Below are 12,812 nucleotides of genomic sequence, written 5' to 3' on the forward strand. Positions count from 1 at the left end.
TTTTTGAAAAAGAATCTCTAATGAATAACTTGATTTTCTTGAACCAAGTCAAATATTATATTAATAATAAATTTTTATTTTTATTTTTTAAATATTTAAAAATAATATAGAATTGATTTCAACTATTTCAGTTGACATGGTACTGAAAGCGCTTCCAACTGCGCGTGCTTTCAATGTATTTTTTTAACATGTCACTGAAAAGCACCCTGTAGGGAGTGTTTTCACTCTCTCGATTTCAACTGCTGCAAAGTTCCCACTCACTCGTCAAATATCCCGAGATAATATTTTCTGAATCATTTTGCCACTTACCCCTACTATATAAATGAATCATTTTCAACATCAGCGTTATAAGTCAATTTCAAGCATGCTAAATCACACGAAGAGGAAGTTCGCAAGACATTTCGTAAGGCATAATTTCGAGCAAACATGTAATTGAATCAAGTAAGGTTCGATTTTTGTTGTTCATATATAATTACAACTCTATTTTTCTGCATAATGTTTTTGTTTACAGTATGTGAAACAGGTTATTTCATTGAAATGAGTGGACAAATTAATGTTGTTGTTTATTATGACGATGAAGTTCGTGACACCGACATTGGGGTCATTTTTTCATCGAAAAACACAACGCGATTGGCTTTCAACTCGAACATACAATTGCTAAAGCTTCGTGTAAGAATTAGGCGAAAAATCATTGAATCCACCCAGATGAGAGTATCGTCATTGAAATATCGATTCTGTGTTTCGGTCGACCCCATCAAATATAAGAATTTCGATATCAAAGGCACAAAGGGGATGAAGGCACTGGTCCAGACGCATATTGCTAATGGATCACCTATACTCTAATTATATATGGAGTTTGAAAATATAGATGAAGGAGGTCGGAGGTCGACATATGTTTCATTCGAGAGGTTAGAATAGAAGAGCAAGCTAAGAGTCTGATGACACAGTTGTGTGGTGGGTTCACAACTTTGTTAGAAAGTTCCTATTATAATATCTCGGAATCATCAATGGGAAGACACTCATCGGTTTCAGCCCTAGATTTCAACCGTGATAGGCAAAACATCCAGCAGTTAGGGTTTGGCGGTAACCCAAAATACTAGACCTGGCATGACACTCAGTTAGTGATTTTGATTTCAACTTCGGTCAACCGATGTTTTGCGTTAGGAACACTTACAGGGGTATGGCATTAAGTTCCACCGATGGGCAATCCGCAGGTGATTTCGGTTGTTCTGATAACTATACAAGAAGGGATGATGAACTCCGTACAACCTCTACCAGCGAGGGGACATCCAATCCTAGACATACTGGGGGTTGAGATTGAAGAGGACATTGAATCCGATGATGATCCAATCCTAAAGTCTGGGTTGGATGGTTCTGAAATTACATTATTTTCTAAACTAGAGTCGATTCTAACTGAACCATAACATGGAGGTTCTGATGGTGAAGGTCTAGACGAAGATGCTGAAGAAGATTCGCAGTTCAAGGAAAACTCACCTCTAACCCACATGAATAATGTGGACCTCTCAGCAGAATGTAGGTTGGAGTTTTTTAAACTCTTACACATAAGACAATGTCATGTGAGTTCTTCGTTGGATTCGAGTGATTTAAAAACAGGGAAGGAGTTTTCTTCTAAAAATGCTTTTGCTGTAGCAGTGAAGTGATACAACATAAAGAACAAGGTAAACTTCTATGTTGTTAAATTCTGATCGGAGAAATTTGAGGCGAAATGTACAATGTGAAACAACAGATGTGCATGGAAAATCATGGCTTTTTTGAAGAAAAAGATAGGGTAATGCGTTAAATTTTTTTTTATATTTGTGGTATTGAATTCCTAATTTTAATGTACTTATAATGTTGCAGGTATTACACAAGATCATCTGAACTTGGATTCGGAGATAATCACGAACATAATATTACCTATGGTGAAAGCGAGTCACATGATTTCCATGTCAGTTTTAATTGAAAATATGCGTAGCCAGTACGAATACATGTCGTACCACAAGGCATAGATCACAAAGTAGAAGGCCTTAGAGAAGATGCATAATGGGTGGGACGCGTCGTACAATGATTTGTGGTAGTAGTCTCAGATATTGGATCAGTACATACCAGGTTGTATAATCGATTTAGAAATAGAGCCTACGTACTACAATGATCGGTTGGCCTGTGCAATTGAATGGTAGGGAAGCCTTCTAGACCGCACACACCATAGGTATTGTTTAAGACATGTGGTGGCGAACTACCACGAACAACACGATTCTGATACTCAACGCACACAAGCGATTAATATGGATATGTATATTTCAATTGTCTGATATTTAATCGCTTTTCAGATGTTGGGACTAATGGATAAACTATTTACTTTTCTTGATAGGGTACGAGCTCGTCAAACACCATTTTCATAAAATGTTAGAAAACTTGTGGGCCACTAATAGTGCCGGTGCGAGATGCCTCTCTAACATTCCCTTCGACCAATAGACACAATTGTCTGACGGGAGTCCATGACACAAGTACATGACGACAAACCTGACGAAATGCATCAATTCCGTATTGAATGGGACGTATCATTTTTTGATAACCTCGGTTGTGAAAGAAATACATTATACTTGGAAACATTATTTTCAGAGTAAGCAGAAAAATATGTTAGACAGATGAAGGGTAGCTACGTTTGGTGTGATGACATAATGAAAGAAATTAGAGAGGCTACAAAATGAATGAACTGTACGCATTTAGTGTGTCGCTCACTCGAAAACCTATCGTTTCGGGTTATAGAGTTCAACAGACTTGACCAAGGTATTATTGGGGGAGCGTACCGTGTACACCTAAGACAACGGACCTGCGGCTCTGGGAGATTTGACTCACTTCATTTTTCATGCACTCACGCAATTGTAGCATGTTCTTCGGTACGTTTTGATTACATAAGCTTTGTGGACGAAGGTTACAAACTACAACACATGTATAATGTGTGGAAATATGAATTCCCATCGATCCCAGATGAAAGTATGTGGCTGCTGGTATCGAGCGCTCCATTCAAGTAGTTCCCGAATAGTTCATTGCGTTACAAACCAAAAGGTCAATCGAACTCTACTCGAATACACAAGGACATGGATATTTGGGAGAGAGCAAACCAACTGAGGTTATTCGGTTATTGTAAGAACCTAGGACATACAAAGTCTTTATATCCACAATTGGAATATACTATGAGGACAAGACCTCGTTAACTGATTTATTTATTTTAACTATAACTTGTTTATTTTTTTCATTCATTTTTAATTTTTTTATAATTTGTAAATATCAGTTTATTATACTATAGAGAATAATATAATATACAACTTTGTTCTATTTTTCTCGTGAAAATTGGATTATTGTATAAATTTGTAATATTTGTATAAAATGACCGAATAAAACTTAGCTTAATAATATGAAATAACAATGACAACCAATTTTGATTAAAAAATATAATTTATTTAAAAACATTTCATATCCAATATATGTACAATCTTATTGACTGTAACTTAGCTAAACAATTAAGATTTACATGGCAAGTACAAAAAAAAATCATTTGCCATCATGCAAAATGTGTGCCACAACGGGGTGGTCATCAGTTGCGAGTTGAAATTCTTTTTGGTTGAAGTTGTAAACCCGACTCCTCTTCTTTGTCTTTATCGTCACCTCCACCCTCGGGTAGATGTTGTGGTTTTGGCCCTTCCTCTTCTTCGCCTTCGTTCGTGGTTGATTATGGTGTACTACCCGGTTGCCATCATGTCTCCTCCGTTCTACGAATAGGTGGTTGCGAAGATGGTTCACCTTGATAGAACAATGATCCCGGGGGTGTTTGTAACACTATCGACTTAAGCGTATAAGTATATTATGTCCCATACACCAATGGCAGAAAATACAAACTTCTCGTCAATGTCGCAAGCATAGTCGACGTATATGTCGTGATCAGAATTTTCATCATCTAATACATTGATGGCACCGACGTGTAGATGATGCCTCTTCTCGCGTTGGTGTAGATGATGGACCCTTCTCGACAGTTACTCCAGACCTTGGATTACTAGGTGCTCATCGTGGCCTCCTCGTATGACGTTGCGTACCCCTCACCTCCTCAGTTAGTAAATATAGCTTGCCATGGTATCTAAACCATGACATGTACTTCGGATTGCAAGCTAATTCTCAAGCGATAATGGTTTCGCGATGAGGTATAAAGTCGTACCTATGCTTCCAAATATTGATATATTACACGTGGAATGTAACCCAATTTTCATCGGTTCTCCCCCACAAGTTGATATTGTGTAGATCTTCGATGTCTTAGGGTAACGACAAAATTGCTTGCCTAAACTCGAACTACTGCATAACTTTATCAGATTCGTGCATCTCAACTATAGTATACACTACCAATGACACCTTCACGTGCCAGATGTTGGGATTCACCAAGAATTCAGATGGGATGCATACTTGAATTCTCTGATCGAAGTATGATGTCCATTCAAACTATAGTACAATAATAATTTTAATTATCTATTTACTATTAATTTTTAAATCAACTACGTTAATATTATATAATTGAAATTTTAAAAATATATATCTTCGATTCCGATTGTTGATCTAACAGGAGTTGTATATCTTGAAGCTTCTCTGATAGTCCCACATAACTCGGCCCATGATTCCACCTATTGAAATAATATATTAATACAATAATTTAAATTTTAAATAATTTTATTAAGATAAATATATTTTCTAATGAAATTTACCTTGTTATGAGTGCGAATGTATAAGGGTAGTCCACTCGCGTAAAAATGACAGTTAATACCACGCTCCTAATTGCAATAGGAGCATGTAACCACCTATTTTAATTTCATGTGGTTGCATCACTAGACACATCTCCCAATATAATGTCGCCAACACGACTGACGTTCAACTGAGTCGACTTGATTCTCTAAAGTTCACGAGTTTTAGCAGTCACCTTAAATGGATAAGATTTTGTGATTTATCGAGCATTAGGAGACTCTCGATGATCCTAAGGATGTTATCCCGAGCATGTTGTTCTCTTTCAACTTCACTCGATTCTGCATTGAGACCAGCAAAATTTCTTTTCAACCAATTCATATTTATTCGGGCTCTATAAATTGTGTCCGGAACCCTCCTTAAAAGTTGCTCGAATACATCTCTCTAATTGATAGCGACAACTAACCTAGTCATTACCGACCTATCCACTAGTAACCCGAGCCGTAATTGCACGCCCTCTAGTGTGATTGTATACTCGTCGCATGGAAGATTGAATATGTGTGTCTCGGGTCTCCATATTTTCACTAATACGATTACAAGTTTGAGGGTCCAATTTACACCGTCTACCCATATAGGCCACATACAAAAATCTTGCATCTCTTAAGTATGGTTCGATTAAAGACGATGGAGGAGCGGATAGATTGCGAACATACGTCTCCAAAATCTGATCTTCCAGCTAATTATAAAAAAAAATACAACATCTAAAATTTCAATATAACAACAAAATAATTAAATTAAATTAGAATAAAAATAATAAAAAATTTCTTACCATTTGCAATTGAACAATCAAAATGTGCTTGCCATCCAAATGAATTAGAGAATTTGCCATTACTAAATTTAATAAATACGAAAAAACTCACAATACAAAATGAATTAAAAAAACCTTGATACAATTTAAAAAAAAAATGAGAGTGAACTGAGAGAATTGAGTGAGAATTAAGAGAGAATTGAGAGAAGATTGAGAATGAATTGAGAGAGAGTTGAGAGTAAATTGAAAAGGTAAGAAATTAGGGGTTTAAATAGGAAAAATAAAATAGCCGTGGGGGGGAGCGACCTTTGGGGGATAGTCGTTGCGAGGTAGTTGTTAGGGAAAATGCGTCCAGTTGGACATGTTTTCTTCTCTCTCTCCAAAATTGGCCTAATTAAGTAAATTTTAGAAAAATCGTCCTAATTCGATAATTTTTCTAAAATTTCAGCATTTTTGGGTAATTTACCCTTTTACAAATATATTTGTTACATATATAATTTAATTTTTCATCCACATCGTGGGTGTACCATAATCTAATACTATATTTATGATTTTGATTGAGTTGATATCACCTATCAATCGAGATGCAATTCAATAAAAAAATGACAAAAAAACCCTTTACTTTTACAAAGCATTGGATATTATTTAGAGGTCAACTTTATCTTTACATATAAATTTTAAAAAATAAATATATATTTAAATTTAAAATATTATAATATTTAACAATTTAACTTTACAATTTCAATCAAAACTATATTTAATTATTATATTAATTTTTTAAAAAATAATTACATCGGAATTTAATCTAGAGACACTAACTTAATAAAAAATTATAATAGAAATCGTACAAATATTAGAGGAGAAATGAAAGAGTGGAGTAAGGCACGCGCAGAGGGAGAGAGTGGGGAGGGATGTAGCATTTGTTGGGAAGTGATGTTGGTCAACTTGGTTCAGCTTCTTCTCTTCTGCCTTGTTTCTTGGGTGTGAGGGTGCGTGGGACGCAAGGGTCATTAAATTAACCCCAGTGGGGAAATTAGGGAACTTCATCAATATCCCCCAAGTACACTACTACTACTGTTTATCAAGCTTTTAAACAAAGTCCACAGCAACATCATCCAACCCCCACCTCTCCAGCTATGCTTCTCCCTCTGCTCCGCACATCCACCAACCTGCTTTTCTTTCTCCATATCTTAACCCTCAATTCTTATTTCTCGATAGGATGATTGATTCCTCTTTATTATTCACTTCAATTTCACCATTTCTGTTTTTTTTTTACTTAATTTGGTATTTCCATTGTAACATTGTTAAATTTTGATAATTGTGGCATTCACAGCACATGTGGTAATCTCGTATTATATTATCATACATGCAGATTTTAAAATTTTAATATATTGAGAATGAATTTCAACAATTGTTGTACGCATTTATTTAAGTCTAGGTAACTATTTTATCTAGTACTTATTTTTTTATTTTTAAATTTTTAATAGAATATCAATTTTATATTATTATTTTGAAATTAAAATATATATAAAATCCAATTTTATAATATATTAATAAAAGATAAAATTATTTCAAGTCCATAATAAACCTAGACAAATGATTATTTGGATTCAAATGAATCTGGACATTTAATTTCTAAATTCATTATGAACTCGTTTTTTTATAATAATTTTATATTTTTATAAAATATCATTTTCTCTATTATTATTTTGAAATTAAAAATATATAAAATCTAATTTCTTTTAAAAGTATACTTTTATAAACAAAAATTATTTCATAAATATGGAGGAAGAGAAGTCCAAATTCATATGCTGTTGGATGTCATTTTATTTACCAAAGTTTATTCCAAACGTGGGTTTTAGTAAATTTATAATTTTACTTGCACTATTTATAATTATCACGTTACTTGAGGTTTTATAAAGTATTGATATGTTAATATTTGATTTTATATATTTTGATATAATTATTTTTACAAAAATATTAAAATTGAATAAATATGAATAAAGTTAGGTTTAAATTCATGAAATTTGGATATATGTTTATCTATGTTCATTTTGGACATCAAATAATTTTATATATTTTTAAAGAATTTTAAATTTTATATATTTTTAAATTTAAAATAATATTATAAAACCTGATATTTTACAATATATATATATATATATATATATAATTACTAAAAAGTAAGTTAGAATTATTAAAAAGTAAACAATTTATATTTAAAAATAGATTTTATATATTTAAAATTTCAAAATAATAATATAAAATCTTATATTTCACAATTTTAAATATATAAAATTATTAAAAAGTCTAGAATGAATATGACAAAACACAATCATTTGTATAGGTTTATTCTCAATATAAAATAAATTTTATAATTCTTTATTTTAAAAAACTTTAATTGTTTATTATGATGGTCGATATGATGTTACCATGTGCCCTTTTTCTATTGGTAATCAATGCCACGCCAATAAATTTTAATGGTGTTATTGTAAGGATATGTTTGAAGGAAACCTTATTCAAGTACCAAATAAATAAGAAAAAATCAAGGGTCAACTAAGCATAAATGACTAAAATTAGGGAACAAAATATAAATAAACCAAAAATAAGGGAGCAGAAAAAGAAGAAAAAAGGAAATGATTCCCCTATTAGTAAATATTATTGGAAGTTGATTCCCGTAATAGCGTTATGGGGCAGCAAAATCCAAGGGTGAGGAGAGAAGTGGAGACGCATATAATGGTAGGAGTTAGAACATAGAATCTGATATGAAGCTGATAAGCATCACGTGGGGGCCAAAGGGGTGCTTTACTTCAACCTTTTGTTTTTAGAAATTGATGTGTTGGGCCCCAAATTCCCTTAGCAGTCTTTTCTTTTTTCTTTAACGCACTTAATTTTTTGTACTATCAGATTTTGGTGGAAGAAATTCTTTTGTAATTCATTATGTCCATTTACAAATATAACTTAACATTGACTTGGAAACAATCAGTAAACACAACTAACCAAAATAATTAAAAAACCTTTTTATTTAAATATTTATATTTTTTAATATTTGATACTGTAAACATAAAACGTCGATAATGACAATATATCGCAAAGAAAAAAGAAATAAAAATAAAGAACACACAGATTTTTATGAGGAAACCCTTTCGGGAAAAAAATCTCGGGCAAAGGAGAAGAAAAATCACTATGTCAAATTCGAATGATTACAAGAGGAGTTTCGACTATAGCTATTTATAGGTTGAAAAAAACCTAATTCTAATCAAAGTCAAATATATTATGCTAATAAATGCTAAATATATTATACTCATAAATGCTAAATCTTCTAAGAAGATATATTTTGTTTAACTTGACTTGCAAGTAATCTCTTAGAATTTGGGTCACTCAACTCTAACAATCTCTACCTTGACACGAATTCTTAATGAACAGGTTTTTCACCTCTTCCATAAAACCCCTTAAGGTTTAACTTCAACAACGAACACCAACCAAGTCTAAGCAATGCTCAAACTTGGTTATAGGAAGTGACTTAATCATCATATCTGCAGGATTTTCATGAGTACTAATTTTGCTCACAACAATATCACCACGAGTAATAATATCACGAACAAAATGATACTGAACATCAATTGTTTTGTTCTCTCATGAAACATTTGATCTTTTGTAAGGAAGATGACACTCTGATTGTTACAAAATACTGTACTGATTTGAAGGTCTTCATTGAGTTCACTAAAGAGTCCCTTCAACCAAATAGCTTTTTTACAAGCCTTAGTAATCGCCATGTACTCAGCTTCAGTGGTAGACAAAGTGACTGTAGTTTGCAAAGTGGCTTTCCAACTAATTGCACAACCTCCGATTTTAAAGACATAAACTATGAGAGATCTTCTTCTATCAAGGTCTCCAGCAAAATCAACATCAACATACCCAATGACTCCATCTCTAGTTCTTCCAAACTGTAAGTAAACATCAGTAGTAACTTGTAAGTATCTTAAAATCCACTGAACTGCTTTCTAATGTTCTTTACTGGGACTCGCCATGTATCCACTAATTACACTGACTGCTTATGATAAATCTAGACATGAACAAACCATAACATACATGAGATATCCCACTGCACTAGAGTATGGAACATGTGACATGTACTCAATCTCATCATCTGATTGTGGAGACAAAGCCAATGAAAGTCTGAAATAGGGTGCTAAAGGAGTATTAACAGGCTTAACACTCTGCATATTAAACCTGCAAAGAACTTTCTCAATGTACCCCTTCTAACTTAGGTACAATTTACTTGCTTTTCTATCTCTGAGAATCTCCAAACCAAGTATCTTTTCTGCTGGTCCCAAATCTTTCATCTCAAATTCTTCACTTAGTTGGCTTTGACCTTTCTTATCTCTTATTTATCTTTTGCTGCTATCAACATGTCATCAATATAAATGAGTAGATACACAAAAAAACCATCACTGTTTTTCTTAAAGTAAACACAACTGTCAAAAATACTTTTTTCCAAATCATGAGAAGTTATAAAGGAATTAAACCTCTTGTACCATTGTCTTGGTGACTGTTTCAAACCGTAAAAGGGACTTTTTCAGTAAGCAAACATAGTCCTTTTTTTCTGATACTGTAAAACCCTCTAGTTGTTGCATGTAAATATCCTCCTCAAGTTCTCTATGCAAAAATACAGTTTTTACATCTAACTGTTCAAGCTCCAAATCATACATGACCACAATACCAAGCAAAGCTCGAATCGAACTATGCTTTACAACTGGGGAGAACACATCTGTGAAGTCCACTCCTGGAATTTGACTGTAACCCTTTGCAACAAGCCTTGCTTTATATCTGGGTTCTTCAAATCCTAGAGTTTCTTCTTTCTTTTTAAACATCCATTTACAACGAGCAGTCTTTTTACCTTTAGAAAGTTTCACAAGATCCCATGTTCTGCTTTTGTGGAGTGATTCAATCTCCTCTTGCATAGCAAACATCCACTTTTCTAAGTCTTCACAGCTAACTGCCTCAGAATAATTAGATGGCTCTTGGATGGCACCTATATCTTCAGCCATATTTAAAGCATAAGCAACTAGATCAGCTTCGACATACTTCTTTAGAGGTTTAATTTCTCTTCTAGTTCTATTTTTGGCGATAGAGTATTGTGGTAAAGAACCAACTCTATTTTGAATTTTTGTACTGGCTTGTGGAGTCGACTCTGTTGTAGATTATAGATTAATTTGATGCTCCACCTGCTTTTTATTTTCTTTATTGAAAGAGTCTTTAAGAGATAAGTTAGGTAGCATAGCAGTTTCATCAAAAACAACATTTCTGCTAATCACAACTTTTCCATTTTTAGGACACCATAACTTATACCCTTTTACACCAGCTTTATAACTAAGAAAAACACATTTAATGGATCTCGATTCCAATTTTCCATTATCAACATGAGCATACGCAGGACACCCAAATATATTTAAATCAAAATAGTCAGTAGGATTACCAGATCATACATCTTGTGGAATCTTTTTCTCAATGTTAACGGATAAAGATCGGTTGATAAAAAAATATGCAGCAGAGGCTGCTTCGGCCCAAAATGACTTTGGTAAGTTGGCATTTGACAACATAAATCGAACCTTCTCCATGATCGTTCTGTAATACCGTTTTGCTGTGGAGTCTGACGAACTGTCAAGTGTCCCATGATCTCTTTTGACTTGCACAGTTTATTTAACTCATCAAAACAGAACTCTAGGCCATTATCTGTATAGAGGTATTTTATTTATTTTCCCGTCTATTTTTCAATCATATTTTTCCAAGACTTAAATGCGATAAACAATTCATTTTTTTGCTTTAGGAAGAACGCCAAACTTTTCTGGAAAAATCATTAAAAAAAGTTAGCATATAATTAGCTCCACCTCTCGAAAGCACTCTAGATGGGCCACACAGATCAGAATGAATATACTCTAACGTTTCCTTCGTATTATGGATTCCTCTAGTGAATCAAACTCTCTTTTGCTTTCCAAAAATGCAATGCTCACAAAACTTTAATTTTCAAATTCCTTGCCCATCAAGAAGTCCTCTTTTGCTCAATTCTGCCATGTCATTCTCACTCATATGCCCTAGGTGCATATGCCAAATTTTAGTAATATCATCATCTGATAAGGAAGAGGAAGCAACATCTGCATCACCAGTAACAGTAGAACCTTACAAAACATATAACTTAGCAGTCTTTCTCTTCCCTTTCATCACAACGAGAGAACTTTTGGAAATCTTTAAAACCCCACTTTCAGCTGTGTATCTGTACCTTTTTGAATCAAGAGTACTCAACGAAATTAATTTTCTCTTCAATTCTAGAACATGTCGCATGTCACTAAGAGTTCTGACAACTCCGTTAAACATCTTAACTTTAATTGTTCCAACACCTGCAATTTTACACGAAGTATTATTTTCCATCAAAATAACACATTCAGACACTATTTCGTAAGTTGTAAATTAATCCCGATTGGGACTCATGTGGAAGGTGCAATTCGAATCAAGGATCCACTCCTCGTTCACTACAGAATTGTTGACAGAAGCGACTAGAAGTTCACTTGACAGAAGCGACTAGAAGTTCACCATCGCTGTAGTCTTCTACAACATCAGCTTCATCGAAATTTTCTGGTTGTTTTCCCTTTTGATTTGCAGCCTCCTTTTTGGTCTTGTTCTGTAGCTTATAGCACTCAGATTTAATGTGCCATTTCTTCTTGCAGAATTTACAAGTTTTACCTCTGTTTGAAGACTTCGATTTACCCTTAGATTTACTGCGAGAATTCCGTTCTTATGTCCTTCCAAAATCATCATTAGCATTCCGTTCTTGTTTCTTACAAACAATGAGACTCTCTCCCTTAGAGTCGGGTTTAACCACAAGATGTTTTATTTTATCATACGAGGTCAAAGAATAATAAACCTCATCAGTTGTGAGAGACTCGTGCTTAAAGACGCTGCTTCATATGCAACTTGCTGGTTAGAGTTTTTGACATAAATATTTGTTCCAGCCTCTTCCATAATGCAACGACGGTCTTCTCTTTCATCACATCCTGCGAAATTTTGTTAGACAAATGTAGATGTAACTGTGTTAACGCCTGTCGATCCTTACGCTTCTTCTCTTTATCTGTTAATGTTGAAGGCATCTTATCTATCCCTAGCAGGGTATCCTCCAAATCCATCTGCACAAGAACTGCTTGCATCTTAATCTACCATAACGCAAATCTAGTGTTGCGATCCAACAGCGGAATGTCATACTTCAAAGACGCCATTACCATGA

The sequence above is a fragment of the Gossypium raimondii genome, chromosome 7 (genome assembly GCF_025698545.1).
Source record: "Gossypium raimondii isolate GPD5lz chromosome 7, ASM2569854v1, whole genome shotgun sequence".
NCBI classification, from domain to species: domain Eukaryota; kingdom Viridiplantae; phylum Streptophyta; class Magnoliopsida; order Malvales; family Malvaceae; genus Gossypium; species Gossypium raimondii.